The sequence below is a fragment of the Pseudorca crassidens genome, chromosome 1, assembly GCF_039906515.1.
Source record: "Pseudorca crassidens isolate mPseCra1 chromosome 1, mPseCra1.hap1, whole genome shotgun sequence".
Lineage (NCBI taxonomy): Eukaryota > Metazoa > Chordata > Mammalia > Artiodactyla > Delphinidae > Pseudorca > Pseudorca crassidens.
In genome coordinates, this window is record NC_090296.1 from 37,102,406 (window position 1) to 37,116,080 (window position 13,675).

The following is a 13,675-nucleotide window of genomic DNA, read 5'->3' on the forward strand; positions in this document are numbered from 1 at the left end:
CAGTGTGGAATCCTGGACCAGATAAAGGCCATTATTTGGCAAGCAATGAAATTTGAATAAGATCTATAGATTCATTAGTAACTTTATATCCATGTTAATATCCTAATTTTGATCATTGTACTGTGACTATGTAAAATATTAACATTGGGGAATCTGGGTGAAAGGTATGTGGGAACCTTCTGTATTATTCTTGTACTATCTTCTATAAGTATAAAATTATTTCAATATAGAAATTTTTTTAAGTACAGTTGATGCTTGAACAACTCGGATGTGAATCCATGTATAACTTATAGCTGGCCCTCTGTAGCCATAGTTCCTCCACTTCTGTGGCGTCAACCAGCCACGGACTATGTAATACTGTAGTATTTACTATTGAAAAATATTTGCATGTAAATGGACCAAGGCAGTTCACACCCACGTGTTCAATGGTCAAATGTATTATATTCTCTTTAGAAGAAATTTAAATAATATAGAAGTATTCAAACTAAAAAATAAGGAAGAAAATAAGAAATAGTACCAATTTTACACAAACTCACCAAGAAAATAGAACCAATATTGGACCAATATCCTTATGAAGCTAAATGTGACAATTCTTAACAAAATATTAGCAAATCAAATCCAGCAATATATAAAAAGCATAATACATCATGACCAAGTAGAGTTGATCCCTGGAGTGCAAAGTTGGTTCAACTTTTAAAGAAATCAACATTGTAATTCCCCTTATCAGCAAACTAAAAAGAAAAACTATGTGATCATCTCAATAGATGCAAAAAAAAAAAAGGCAAAAAACATTTGCCAAAATCCAACATCTTTTCATGACAAAAACACTCAGGTAACTAGGAACAGAAGAGAACTTTCAAACTGATAAAGAACATTATACTTAATGGTGAAAAACTGAATATCTTCCCCCTGTAATTGGGAACATGGCAAGATGTTTCTTCTCACTCCTTCTATACAACACTGAACTGGTGCTCATTGCCGGTTCAATAAGGCAAGAAATAAAAGGCATACGTTTGGGAAAAAATAAAAATACTATCATCTATGTAGAAAATCCCAAAGAATCCATAAAACAGCAAAGAGAACTAATGAGTGAGTTTAGTAAAGTCACAGAATACAAGGTCCCTACACAAAATTCATATCTCAACATACTAACAGTAAACAATTACAAATTGAAATTTTAAAAATAACATTCACATTAGCATAAAAAACATGAAATTCTTAGGAATAAATCTAATAAAACATATGCAAGATTTAATGCTAAAAACTGTAAAATATTGCTGAGAAAAATTAAAGAAGACATAAATTAATGGAGAGATATGCCATGTTCGTGAATCAGAAGACTCAAATGTTAAAATGTCAGTTCTCCTTAAATTAACCTGAAGGTTCAAGCAATCCTTATTAAAATTCCAGCAGGGTTTTTTTTTTAGAAGCTGACAAGCTGATTCTGAGACTTATAGAAATGCAAAGGACACAAGATAGTCAAAAGTATTTTGAAAAAGAAGAACAAAGTTGGAGGACTCACGTTACCATATTTCAATTTTTTTATGGATCTATTGTGTAATCAAGACAGGGTGATTTTGACATCTGGATAGCATGTAGATCAATGGAAAAGAATAAAGAGTTCAGAAATAGACTCACACATGTAAGTCAATTGATTATGGACAAAGCTGACAGAGTAGTTCAGTGGAGAAAAGATAGTCTTGTCAACAAATAGTGATGCTGTAACAGTTGGACATACATGTACAAAAAATGAACTTTAAATGAAAAATGAACCTTACACTTATCATATATAAAAATTAACTCAGTAGGCAAATCTGTAGAGACAGAAAGTAGATTAGTGGTTGCCTAGAGCTGAAGGGATGGGAGGGTAAATATGAAGTCACTACTGGTAGGTATGAGGTTTCTTTTCAGTTTGATTAAAATGTTTAAAATTAGATTGTGGTGATGATTGCACAATTTTAAATATACTAAAAACCACTGACTTGTACACTTTAAATAGATTGAATGTGTAGCATGTGCATTTTATCTCAAGCTGTTAAAAAACTAACTCGAAATGAATCATAGACCTAAATGTAAGAGCTAGAACTATAAAGTTCTAAAAGAAGATGTGGAAAAAATCTTTGTTACCTTGGCTTAGGCAAAGGTTTCCTAAATATGACACAAAAAGGAAAAACTACATTAAAAAAATAAGTTACATTTCATCAAAATGAAAATGTTTTACTGTTCAAAAGACACTGTTCAGAAAATGAAAAGATGAGTCACAGACTGCGAGAAAATGTTTGCAAAAGCACACCTCTGATAAAGAATTTATATCCAGAATATGTTAAGAACTCTTACAGTTCAATATTAGAAAGAAAACTCAAATTTTTAAGTGGACAAAAAACACATCACCAAAAATAATATACGGATGGCCAATAAGTGCATGAAATATTATTAGTTCAGTATTATTAGTCATTAGAGAAATGCAAATTAAAACCATAATGAGATAACACTACCCACCTATTAGAATGACTCAGATCCAAAGCTGCCCATATCTAAAAGGCTGAAGAAGATGTGGAGCAGCTGGGATATGCATGGCGGGAATGCAAAATGGTACAGCCACTTTGGAAAACAGTCTGGCAGTTTCTTATAAAAATCAATCACATGGGCTTCCCTGGTGGCGCAGTGGTTGAGAGTCCACCTGTCGATGCAGGGGACACGGGTTCGTGCCCCGGTCCGGGAAGATCCCACATGCCGAGGAGCGGCTGGGCCCGTGAGCCGTGGCCGCTGGGCCTGCGCATCCAGAGCCTGTGCTCCGCAACGGGAGAGGCCACAACAGTGAGAGGCCCGCGTACCGCAAAAAAAAAAAAAAAAAAAAAATTAATCACATACTTAACTTACGACCCAACAATCTCACTCCTAGGTATTTACCCAAAAGAAAACTTATGTCTACACGATGACTATACAAAAATGTATATAGCAGCTTTATTTATAATTGCCAAAAGCAGTAAACAAGCCACATTGGCAAATGGGCAAACTATAGTACAGTGGAATACTACTCAGCAATGAGATGGAATAAACTACTACAAGCAACAACATGGATGAATCTCAAAAGCATTATGCTGTATGAAAGAAGCCAGGCATAAAAAACTAGGTGTTTACTGTATGATTCTATTTATTCAGATTCTAGAAAAGGCTAAACGGTACCGATAGAAATCAGAGCAGTGGTCACTTGGTCTGGGAGTAAGGGCAGGAGATTGGCTGCCAAAGGACAGAAGAGACTCTCTGGGGGTGGTGGAAATGGTCTATATTTTGATTGTGGTGATGCTTACATGACTGTGTACATTTTTCAAAACTCATCTAACCATACACTTTTAAAAAGAGTGATCTTACTATCGTATATGTATAATTACTATATAATGATATGTAAATTTCACTTCAATAAACCTGACTTTAAACAATGATATTGTAATAAATACCAAAGAATATTGGAGGAGGGAAACAATGCATTCTCTTTAGAAAGATTCAAATAATATCAAAGAATACATAATAAAAAATGAAAATCCCCTCTCTGCCTTCTTCCATCGTGCTTCTATTAAGAGTTTGTGTATATTCTTTCAAATACTTTTATGCATACTCACTTACATTTTTAAAAATACGGAAATGTGATACCATGTTATGCCTTGTTTTGGAACCTGCTTCATGCATGTCACTTTTCATTGTTGTTTATCAGTACGTAAAAATCTCTCTCATCTCCCACCTCAGCATACCTCGCTGTCCAGGATGCAGTAGGCTTTCCATAACGTTTGTGGACCATTTCCTCTTGCCATTAGTCAACTGGCCAGAGAGGGTCGTCCTGACCATCAAGAGGAACAAACTTATACCAGCAGCTGTCAGCCTCCAGAGGACACTGTGTTCCTTGGACCTATTACCAAACCAGCCAGGTCAGTTTCTCCTCCTATTTCAAAGCAAATTTCCTCTCGTACTTCTTGAATGGCCACAGCACTTGGCCTGTAATTGCGCTGCAGGGGTGGGGGGAGGGGGGAGTGTGGCCCCGCAAGAAAGTTTTCCTATGAACACAGAACATCGTCGTTCCTAATTATTTATTTATTTGAATCAACATGCTTACAGCTTAAACAAGTCAACTGATCCTTGAGAGACTTGTTCAAGGTCAAACAAGCCACTGGCACTGATGGGAAGGAAGGGGGCAAGGTGGCTGTGCTGACTTCAGCCTGCAGAAAGGCTGTGCCAGGAGCTGCCATCCCTCAAACCCAGAGGGAAATGCCAGAGGCTTGGGTTTCGGTGTTGGCAGTTGGAAGAGACGGTTAGATTTTGGAAAGGTAAAGGACAGCTTCAGCAGCGTTTTCCCTATTTGCCCTAAAAGAGAGCACCCAAGTGCTCTAGACACATAACTGTCTACGTCACAGCCTGAGCATCTCCGTCTGCTGCCTTTCATTGCCCTGACACCCTTGACCTCCCGTCTCAGTCAAGTGTGTGGCAACTTCAGACTGTGCTGATCACAGAAGGGTCCCCACATAAGGAATCTGCAAGCCGGGGTTCTCCAACTCACTACGCTACCAATTGGAGCGGGCAGGAAGCTTATGTAACTTGGTAGAGGTGGCAACAACTACGCTGAGCTCGATTAAAAGGAGTGGTTTGGGATCATATGGCTAGGTCATTTCCAAAGTTCCCTCCCATTCTAAAGTTCTCTATTATGTTCCCAGCCAAGGCAGCAGTGTTGTGGTTAAAATCACGCATTTCGGCATCAGAGAGGCTTGCGTTCAGATCCTGATTCGGCCATCTACCAGCTAAGTGATGTTGGGCAAGTCACTTGACCTTGCTCAACTTCAATTTCTTCATCTTCAATGGGCTGTGATGATGCAGGACTTAGCACAACACCTGGCACAGCAAAAATGCACAGTACTGTGCTACCATTATTATTATTATCATTATTAAGAAATGTCTCTTTCTGGGAAAACAGACAAAGTTTTTCTAGACACCAGGATCCTTCCTTCTGAAACTGTTACTGAGTAGAATAAACGAGGATGTGACAATCTGAAAGAGAGGACTGGTCAGACGGTTCTTTTTATTTTTTTTTACTTTAAAAGGTCAGAGTGATTACCATAAGGTATGGTTCTCAGAGGTAATTACTGAAGAAAAGTGAGAGGGGAGGTTAAATGACTGTTCAAGGTCACAAAACTAATTAATTTGCCAATCTGTTCCTAACCTCAAATTTCTCCTGTGTCCCAGTCAAGCATCCTGCTTGCGACACCAGGCTGCCTAACTCTAACTGTGCTCTGAGATACCTTGGTATTAGAAGTGTCACTCAGAGTCTCTGGGTTGTATTAATATTAAGCTATCATTTATTAAGCACTTGCAATTTGCCTGGCACTGTATTCGAATCATTGTTCACTCAGTCCTTAAAACACCCTGTGTGTAAGTATCACTTCCCTATTTTCTGGCAGAGAAACTTAGGCACAGAGAGGTTAATCACGTTGCCCAAGGTCACACAGCCAGTAAGTGGTAGAGTCAGAATTCTGGTAGCAATTTAATTCATGGGTCCAAGGGGGTCCGAATGTGACGGGGTCCCTGTCAGCTCTGAATCACGGCTGTATGGGATCTGAGGATTTAAGATTCTAAGGTACTCTGAGGCACCCAACATTTGGAGCACAAGAAGATTCCCCTAAAAACTCTGCCTCCTTGTGCTTCCGTGTGTTGGTGGGAATGACTCACATCAAAGCAAGAGCTAGACAGGAAGAACCTGATCTTTGCTTGGCAGCAGACTCTCAGCCTGACCTTCTCAAACTGAAAGAGAAACGTCATTCCATTGGACTTCCCCACATTCAATGGCAAGAGGCTTTCTTCCTAGAATATTCTCCAAATCGCCAAAGACATGATGTGCGACTTACAGCATGATTCAGAGGAAGCCAGTAAGGCTGAGAGTTGAGAGCTGAGCCTGGCAGGGAAGACCTGTAGGTTTGGGCTGAAGGAGCAGCAGCAGAAAAGTTCAGGGCTACCTGGCAGAAAACTTTATATCTGCCCATGTTCTGGCCTGGTTTCTGTGTGCAAAGAAAAGCAGAAGGTACAATCTGAGGAGCATTAATAACTAGTAGTAATTGTTAGTAGCTAAGAGGCTAGCATAGGGGAGCAGTTATAAGGGTACAGTGTCTGGAATCCAGCACACTTGGATTTTATTTCCTGTCAGGTCTATTATGAGCTGGGTTGCAATTGGTATGTCATTACCCTCTCTGGGCCGCGTGCCCTCACCTGTAAGGTGGGAAAATAACAACAGTCTTTGTGAAGAGGCATGTAAAGCAGGAAGCCCAATGCCCAGGGCACGGAAAGACATTTCTCAACAAATGTCTGCCAGTATTAACTGTGATTCTAAATAAACACTCTCCTTTGCAGCATTGCTCCAAATACTCAGTAAACATTCTCAGCTGATTCCTGTGGCCTCTGTTCGCTAGTTTAGCCCACAAATTTAGAGCTGTCTCTGAGCTGCCCTTCACAATCCTGGGAAAGTTACTCTCTACCTGCATTTATGTGATGCGTAGAAATTTTTATTTTTCAAAATATTGTCATACATACTCATATACTGCTGGTGGGGATGCAAAATAGTACCCACCACTTTGAAAAACAGCCTGGCAGTCTCTTATAAAGTTAAACATTAACTTACCATACGACCCAGCAATCCCACTCTTAGGTACTTATCCAAGAGAAATGAAAACTTATCTTCACACAAAAACCTGTATGCAAATGTTTATAGCAGCTCTACTCATAATTGTCAAAAATTGGAAACAACCCACATGTCCTTCAGCTGGTGAATGGATAAACAAACTAGTATATCCATCAATGGAATACTACCTGGCAATAACAAGAATGGACTGGTGACATATGCAACAACTTGGATGAATCCCAAATGCAAAGTGAAAGAAGCTAGACCCAAAAGGCTATATACTGTATGATGCCGTTTCTGTGATATTCTAGGACAGGTAAAATTATGGCTATAGAAAATAGGTCAGCCACGGTTTTCAGGGACTGGGGGCGGTGGGAGAGGTTGACTAGATAGAAAGCAGCACAGGAGAATTTTAGAGGGTGGTAGAACTGTTCTACAGCTTGATTGTGGTACTAGGTTGCATGACTGTCAGAAATGCATGCTTAAAAGGGTGAATTTTACTTTATGTAAGTTATACCTCAATTCTTAAAAAAAAAAGGAAATACTGGCACATGCATAATATTTTATCTGCATAGCTCCATCACCTAGGGCGGGTTCTCTCCTGTTTGCTCTGGGAAGGTGAGGCTTGTAGAGGGATGTGGAGCTCCAGTAGAATCAGGACAAGCCCCCTTACTTAGAGCTACATCCACTCTGATTGTGAGGTGCTCCAAGATTATAGCCCCTGCAGTCATTTCTCTCTCCCATCTTTCCTTTCCCATAAATGTCTAATGTTTTGAGCCATATGTTTAAATAACACCAAGAATTAATCAATTAAGTTGTTAATTAAATGTTTAGTGGTGGGTATCTGAATTCCACAAAGCTTCAGAGAGCCGTATTCCTTCCAAGGTCCCCAGTTTTGTCACAGGGAGGAGACAAAGGACACTTCTTTGAAGAAACCACGTGCCCTGGGGCATACATATGGAACTTGGGGTTGGTAGGCAAAATACTCTTGGCATGGTAAGCAAGAAGACAGATCAAAGCCGCAGAATCTGTCACACTTAGCAGTGACTTCCAAAGTGCCTTGAGGAATGCATTTTGCTTTTGGAGAGCCTCACAATGAAGACTCTGATTGAATTATTATTTTAAATAAAAGCTATTGTCCCATTCAACCTCAAACATCTCCACTGAAGATCTGTGATTTTTGCTTGTTTACCCTTTTTAAATTGAGCTTTGATCATATGATCAAACATAGAGAAACATTATTCCATTATATTAAAATTTCTCCTACCTAATATAAACTATTGTATATCACTAACAGTAGCCAAAGTGATCAGTGGAACAAATTCCATCAACAAACTTCCAAAGTCTATAAGGAAACTAACCCTATCAAACAAAACATCCTCTGCTGGCCCTTTCTTAAGAAAGCTGTGAACAGATGCCTTTCGTTTTCTGACAAAGGAGTCAAATTAGTTCAAGGACTACAAGTAAGGCATGGCTAAACACAGATTGGCCCTTGACATAATCTCCTCCTCTCCACGCTGACCCCTAAGTCCTCAGAATTGTTGAAACACATTTTGAGAGGAATTCAGAGCCAGGCATTATAAGCAGGGACTGCCCTGCCAAGCACAATGTGTGGAGCAAAACCTAAACAAATAGCCTCATCGTTTTCTATCGACCCTGGGTGTTCAGGTCAGGTAGGGAAGTGCTACTCAGCTCTCTGGCAAAGGTAAAACCATCTTCATGTTTTTTCTCCAGGTACTTCTAAGAATGAATTAACATTTATCTATGCAGTCTATAAAGTATGATGGCATGGAAATAAACAATTGCAAGGTTCAGTCCCACACTGTTTATTGTGTACCCACCACGTGCTAGCTACCGTGCTGCGTGCCAGGGATATGATTAGGAGCAAAATGGGCATGGTTCCTGACCTCACAGAGCTTACAGTCCAGTGGGGTGATTGTCCATAAATAAGCAAATAAACACCAAATAAAAACAGATGGTGATCGTCTTAGTTGATTTGTGCTGCTATAACAAAATACCACAAGACTGGATGATTTATAACCACAGAAATCTATTGCTTACAGTTCTGCAGGCTGAAAGTTCAAGGCACTGAACAGTCTACTCTTCAGAGAGAAAAAAATATAGTAGGAATACTCCGGTTCTGTGCTCCCTCCTTTATTACCCCATGGAGGAGGAGTGACTCATCAGCCTGGAGAACAAGAAGAGAAACTGATTGCCCATGGCTCACCCCATTCCCACTAACCCAGCTTTGGAGAATCCAGGAGGACTTCCCAGAGGAGGTGATGGTTAAGCCCCAAAGGCTGAAAATAAAAGGGAAGTAAGAGAGAGTAGTTTGGGGGAGGTGCCAGAATGTGGAAATTCCTGGAGGCAAAAGAAAACATGGTCCTTTGGGGGAAAGGCAAGAATTTCCGTATGGCTGGAGTATAGAGGGTGAGAGATCAGCAGCTGAAAGATGAAGCTAGCAAAGGAGCCAGATCATGAAGGGCCTTATGTGCCAAACTATGGAGTCTAGGCTTTATCCTGAGGGCACTGAGAGGGATAGTAAGGTTTAATCAAGAGAGTGAAGATATATTATTCCTGCTAGATCAATCTGGCTGCAGGGTAGAGAAAAGAAGAAGGATTGGAAGTTCCCAGCCCTCTCTGAAAATGTGATAAAAGGAGGAAAGGGTCCTTTGCTGTGCTAGAGATCTTCCTTTTGGCCCTCCAGGTCGAATTGTCCTGGGCCCTGGGTCTGAGCTCCTGTCAGAGGGCCCTCTCCATACAGCCCCCCTCCCAGCTCTAATAACCACTCATTCCCTCTCCCCTACAGGCCGAGGAGCGGGCACAGAGTCCCAATGGTAGTGTGCAATCCCTTGTAGTTTCTTTATACCCTGCCCACATATTTATAAATAACTTTGTTATTTAAAACTCCTCAAATGATCCTAATTTGAGTACACCAGATGGTTCCTGCTGGTATCTTTGTGGTTACATCCCCCCTGCGCCCCTCAGAAAAAGAGAAAGCAAGTATAAGTGACATGGGGAAAGGATGGGACATCTTCCTCAGGATTATGCCTGGAGAAGTTTGCTGCTTAAGAAAGATAATGGTCTTACTGAGATAGTGGTTGTCTTTTTTTTTTTTAATAAATTTATTTATTTATTTTTGGCTGCGTTGGGTCTTCGTTGCTGCGCACCGGCTTTCTCTAGTTGTGGCGAGCAGGGGCTACTCTTCATTGCGGTGCGTGGGCTTCTCATTGCGGTGGCTTCTCTTGTTGTGGAGCACGGGCTCTAGGTGCGCGGACTTCAGTAGTTGTGGCACGCGGGCTCAGCAGTTGTGGCTCACAGGCTCTAGAGCGCAGGCTCAGTAGACGTGGTGCACGGGCTTAGTTGCTCCGCGGTATGTGGGATCTTTCCGGACCAGGGCTCGAACTCGTGTCCCCTGCATTGGCAGGCGGACTCCCAACCACTGCACCACCAGCGAAGCCCTGTGGTTGTCTTTTAATAGCCCTACTGTTTTGGTGAGAATGATGCTGCTCACTTAAAAAGGAAAGAAAAAGAAAAATCTTTGGAAACTTCACCTCCCAGAGACAAATGCTGTTAACATTTTTGCTGAATATTTTTCTACACATTTCTCTATACATATATACTCATACAGATACGTTAGACTTCATATGAATGAATCATACTCCAAATGCTGAATCAAACCTACATTTTCTCATCCAGAAGCCTCAAGTTTTGAGTTGCCAGTGGACAAATCCAAGTAGACCTGTCAGGAAACAAACTGAATATAGTCATCTAGAGTTCAAGTCTTGAGGTCGCCATCAGAGAGAGATGGTCATGAAAGCCTCATGAGGCAGAGGATCCCATCAGGCAGAGGGTGGGAGGGGAAAAGGTGAGGGCCACCACAGAGCCACTGGAACTCAAATACTGACAGTTCAAGAAGAACCAGAGGAGACAGAGAAGGAACAGTTAAGGAAGTAAGAGAAAGGAGAGTTCTTGGCCTTTGAGAAAGAGGCGTGGTCCACGGTGAAGAAGGCCACTGTCAGGTCAAGGGAGCTAAGGGCTTTGGATTTAGCAGTAAAAAGGTAGCTGGTAGCCTGGATAAGAGTGATTTTAGTTGGGAATTCCCTGGCGGCCCAGTGGTTAGGACTTGGCGCTTTCACTGCCAGGGGCCTGTATTCGATCCCTGGTTGGGGACCTGAGATCCTACAAGCCACTTGGCATGGCCAAAAAAAACAGTGATTTTAGTCAAGTGGTAGAGTGGAAGCCAAATTGTAAAAGAGCTGAGGAGAAAATGGAGGTAGTCTGCCCCCCAATTTGCTGTCCCCCTCCTCCCTCATCAGAGCTTTTTCAAACTCTAATGTGTGTATGAATCACCTGAGCATATTGTTACAGTGCAGATCTGATTCAGTAGGTCTGGGGTGGGCTCTGTATTTCTAGCAAGCTCCCTGGTGATGTGGATACCACTGAACCAAACTTGAAGCAAGGGGTTAGATTGGGCTGCCCAGTGCCAAGCCCCGGTCTTGATAAGTGCTTTACCAAAGACACTCAAGTGTACAGATATAAAAATGAATTCTTAGGGTCTTAGATTATTATTCACATCAGAAAATTACTAACAAGGAAAACTAGAGGAAATTTCTTCACTCATATGTCTAGCTCTGTCCTACATATGTGCCTTCCTCATGAAGGTCCCTTCACTTGGGTCACTTAAAACTTATTAGGGTTTTCTAGTTATCTTTTAGTTATTATTTCTACTTTAATTGCATTAGGCCCAAGAACATGCTAAGATCACAGTCCTTTGAATTTGTTAATATTTGCTTTATGGCTCAAAGCATGGTGAGTTTTTGTCAATGTTCCATGAGTGCTTGAAAAGAACATACTCTACCATTGGGTGCTCATTAACTGGATTGACAGGTCTTCATATTTTATCAATTACTAAGAAAAGATGTGTTAAAATCACCTGTCTCTCCACCTGGAAAGCCTTTCCTCCTCACCTCTCCTACTTGCCCAGTCTTCCGTCCAACAACTGGGGACTCATGGTGACCAAAATCTGACCCAATCTCGGCAGATCCAGTCCTTCCCCTCGTGGAGCTGACAGTCTAAGAAGATTTACCTGGTCACCAACACCTCCCCTCCTCACCTCAGACCTAGAAATAATTCTCCCTCCTCTGAGCTCTTACGTCATTCACTGCCTGTGTAGCTAATTTAACACTCTGTCTTCGTTGCAATTATTTGTGTTCATAATTTACTCCAGCTTTTATACTCCACATGAGCAAAGAGTTTCCTATTTTCTATATAACTGCTGCATTAAAATTATTGACAAACCACAAAATTCACTCTTGTAAAGTGTACAGTTCAGTGGAAGACTATCTTATTTATCTTGGCACCCTCTGTAGCAGGGGTCCTCCATCTTGGTTGCACATTGGAATCACCTGTAGAGCTTTAAAAAAAAAAATACTGCTACCTGGTTCTCACCCCCAGAGGTTCTGACTTAACTGGTTTGGGGTGTGGCCTGGGCATCAGAATTTGTAAAAGCCCCCAGAGGGATTTTAACTTGTAGCCTGGGTTGCCTTCTAGTGCTTTGCACATAACTGCCACTCAGTAATTGCTGTAATCATGAATTAGCCCTAGGTACCAGCTAATTAACTCACTCAAGAACTACCTTCCCTGTCTCCCTTCTAGCCCAGCAGCTCCTATAATTATTTGCTTATGTCTCTCTCCCCCACTTAGTGTAAAAGGAAGACTGAGACAAAAGCATTTAGAAAAGATAAGTTTACTTGCAAAGACGTGCTGACTTCAGTAGGACTGGACCACTGAATAAGAAATACCACAGATATTTAAAGGAAAAATGTAAAGATTACCAATGTTTACATTTATCTCTTCAGCAGACAGTATGCTCACATGGGAAGATATGTCACAAATGACATATTCCCAAATTTCTGTATTCAAAAGTCAGGGATAAAATAGTTTTCATTAGGGAATCAGTAACTGATGGGAAAAACTCAAGATTTCATTCATTCTAGACAGCAGATTTAAAAAAGTAGTTCGGATACTTTGTCTTAGGGTTGAAAGTGTCTTATTATTAGTAGTATTCTTCCTCCTGTGGGACTTGATGTACACTCTTAAAATGGCAGCAGGGCAGTCTCACTTTTGTTTCCACAACCGTGAGCTTCATGAAGACAGGGTCCGTTCCAGTCTTAGATATTATGGCATTCCCGTGCTGGCACATGTTGGACGTTCAATATATATTAGTGAAATGGATACGATCACACCTCGTGCCACAGTACTTAAATAAGATTTTAACTGGATAGGGAGCTGCACCAGTTTTCCATTTTGATACTTTTCACAATTCTTAATTATGGTGCTCTGAACTGGGGCACTCCTCAAACTGCTTAGGCTACAACAAATTCAGAAGGAGCTTTTATTTCCACGTAAACGATTGTTGAGGGGCGGTTGTCTGTGAATGGACGACCCTCACGTGAGTAACAAGATGGTCACTCCCGGATGAATGGAAGACACGATTCTCGTGGCTGGAGTGATCCCTCAGCGAGGCCGGTCATCTTGCCTATCCTGTAATACCATTTAACACCTACTATTGACACCTCCCCATAGCCAGATCCCAGAGGTCCGCGTGGGCATCCGGAGCCGCGCCCCCAAGTTCGCCGCAGCAGCATCCCCCCAGCAGGGGCGTTACGCCCCAGGGCGCAAGGCAGAGCGACTCACACATCTAGAAGACAGAGTAAAACCAGTCGCACCAAGGAGAGGCAGCGTTATTTAGGCAGGCGGCTACTCCTCCAGAGCTTCCACCCTGTCCCCTGGGCCCGGCGCCCGGCGCTCAGCCTGTGCCCGGCTCCAAGAGCCCCAGCTCCCTCCACGTGTCCTGTCTTCCCAGCAGCCACCTCTGCTGCCTCGAGAGGAAAATCTCCTGACAACTCGCGGTCTGCGGACTACGACTCCCAGCAGGCACCGCGCCGCTTCTCTCTCCGCCCCCCTCCACGGGGCACGCAGGCGCTCTGGGCTCCGTCAACAAGCCGGGCTGGCGAC

At 41.9% G+C, this 13,675-nt stretch overlaps 1 long non-coding RNA gene across 1 annotated transcript; it reads right to left on the reverse strand.

Moving 5' to 3' along the window:
* Positions 1-12,386: 12,386 nt before the first annotated feature.
* Positions 12,387-13,628, reverse strand: LOC137222293 (uncharacterized). The gene is made up of 2 exons (XR_010942401.1): positions 13,355-13,628; positions 12,387-13,201 (listed from the first exon to the last, which is right to left on the reverse strand). It is a non-coding gene; the product is annotated as an uncharacterized lncRNA (long non-coding RNA).
* Positions 13,629-13,675: the final 47 nt, after the last annotated feature.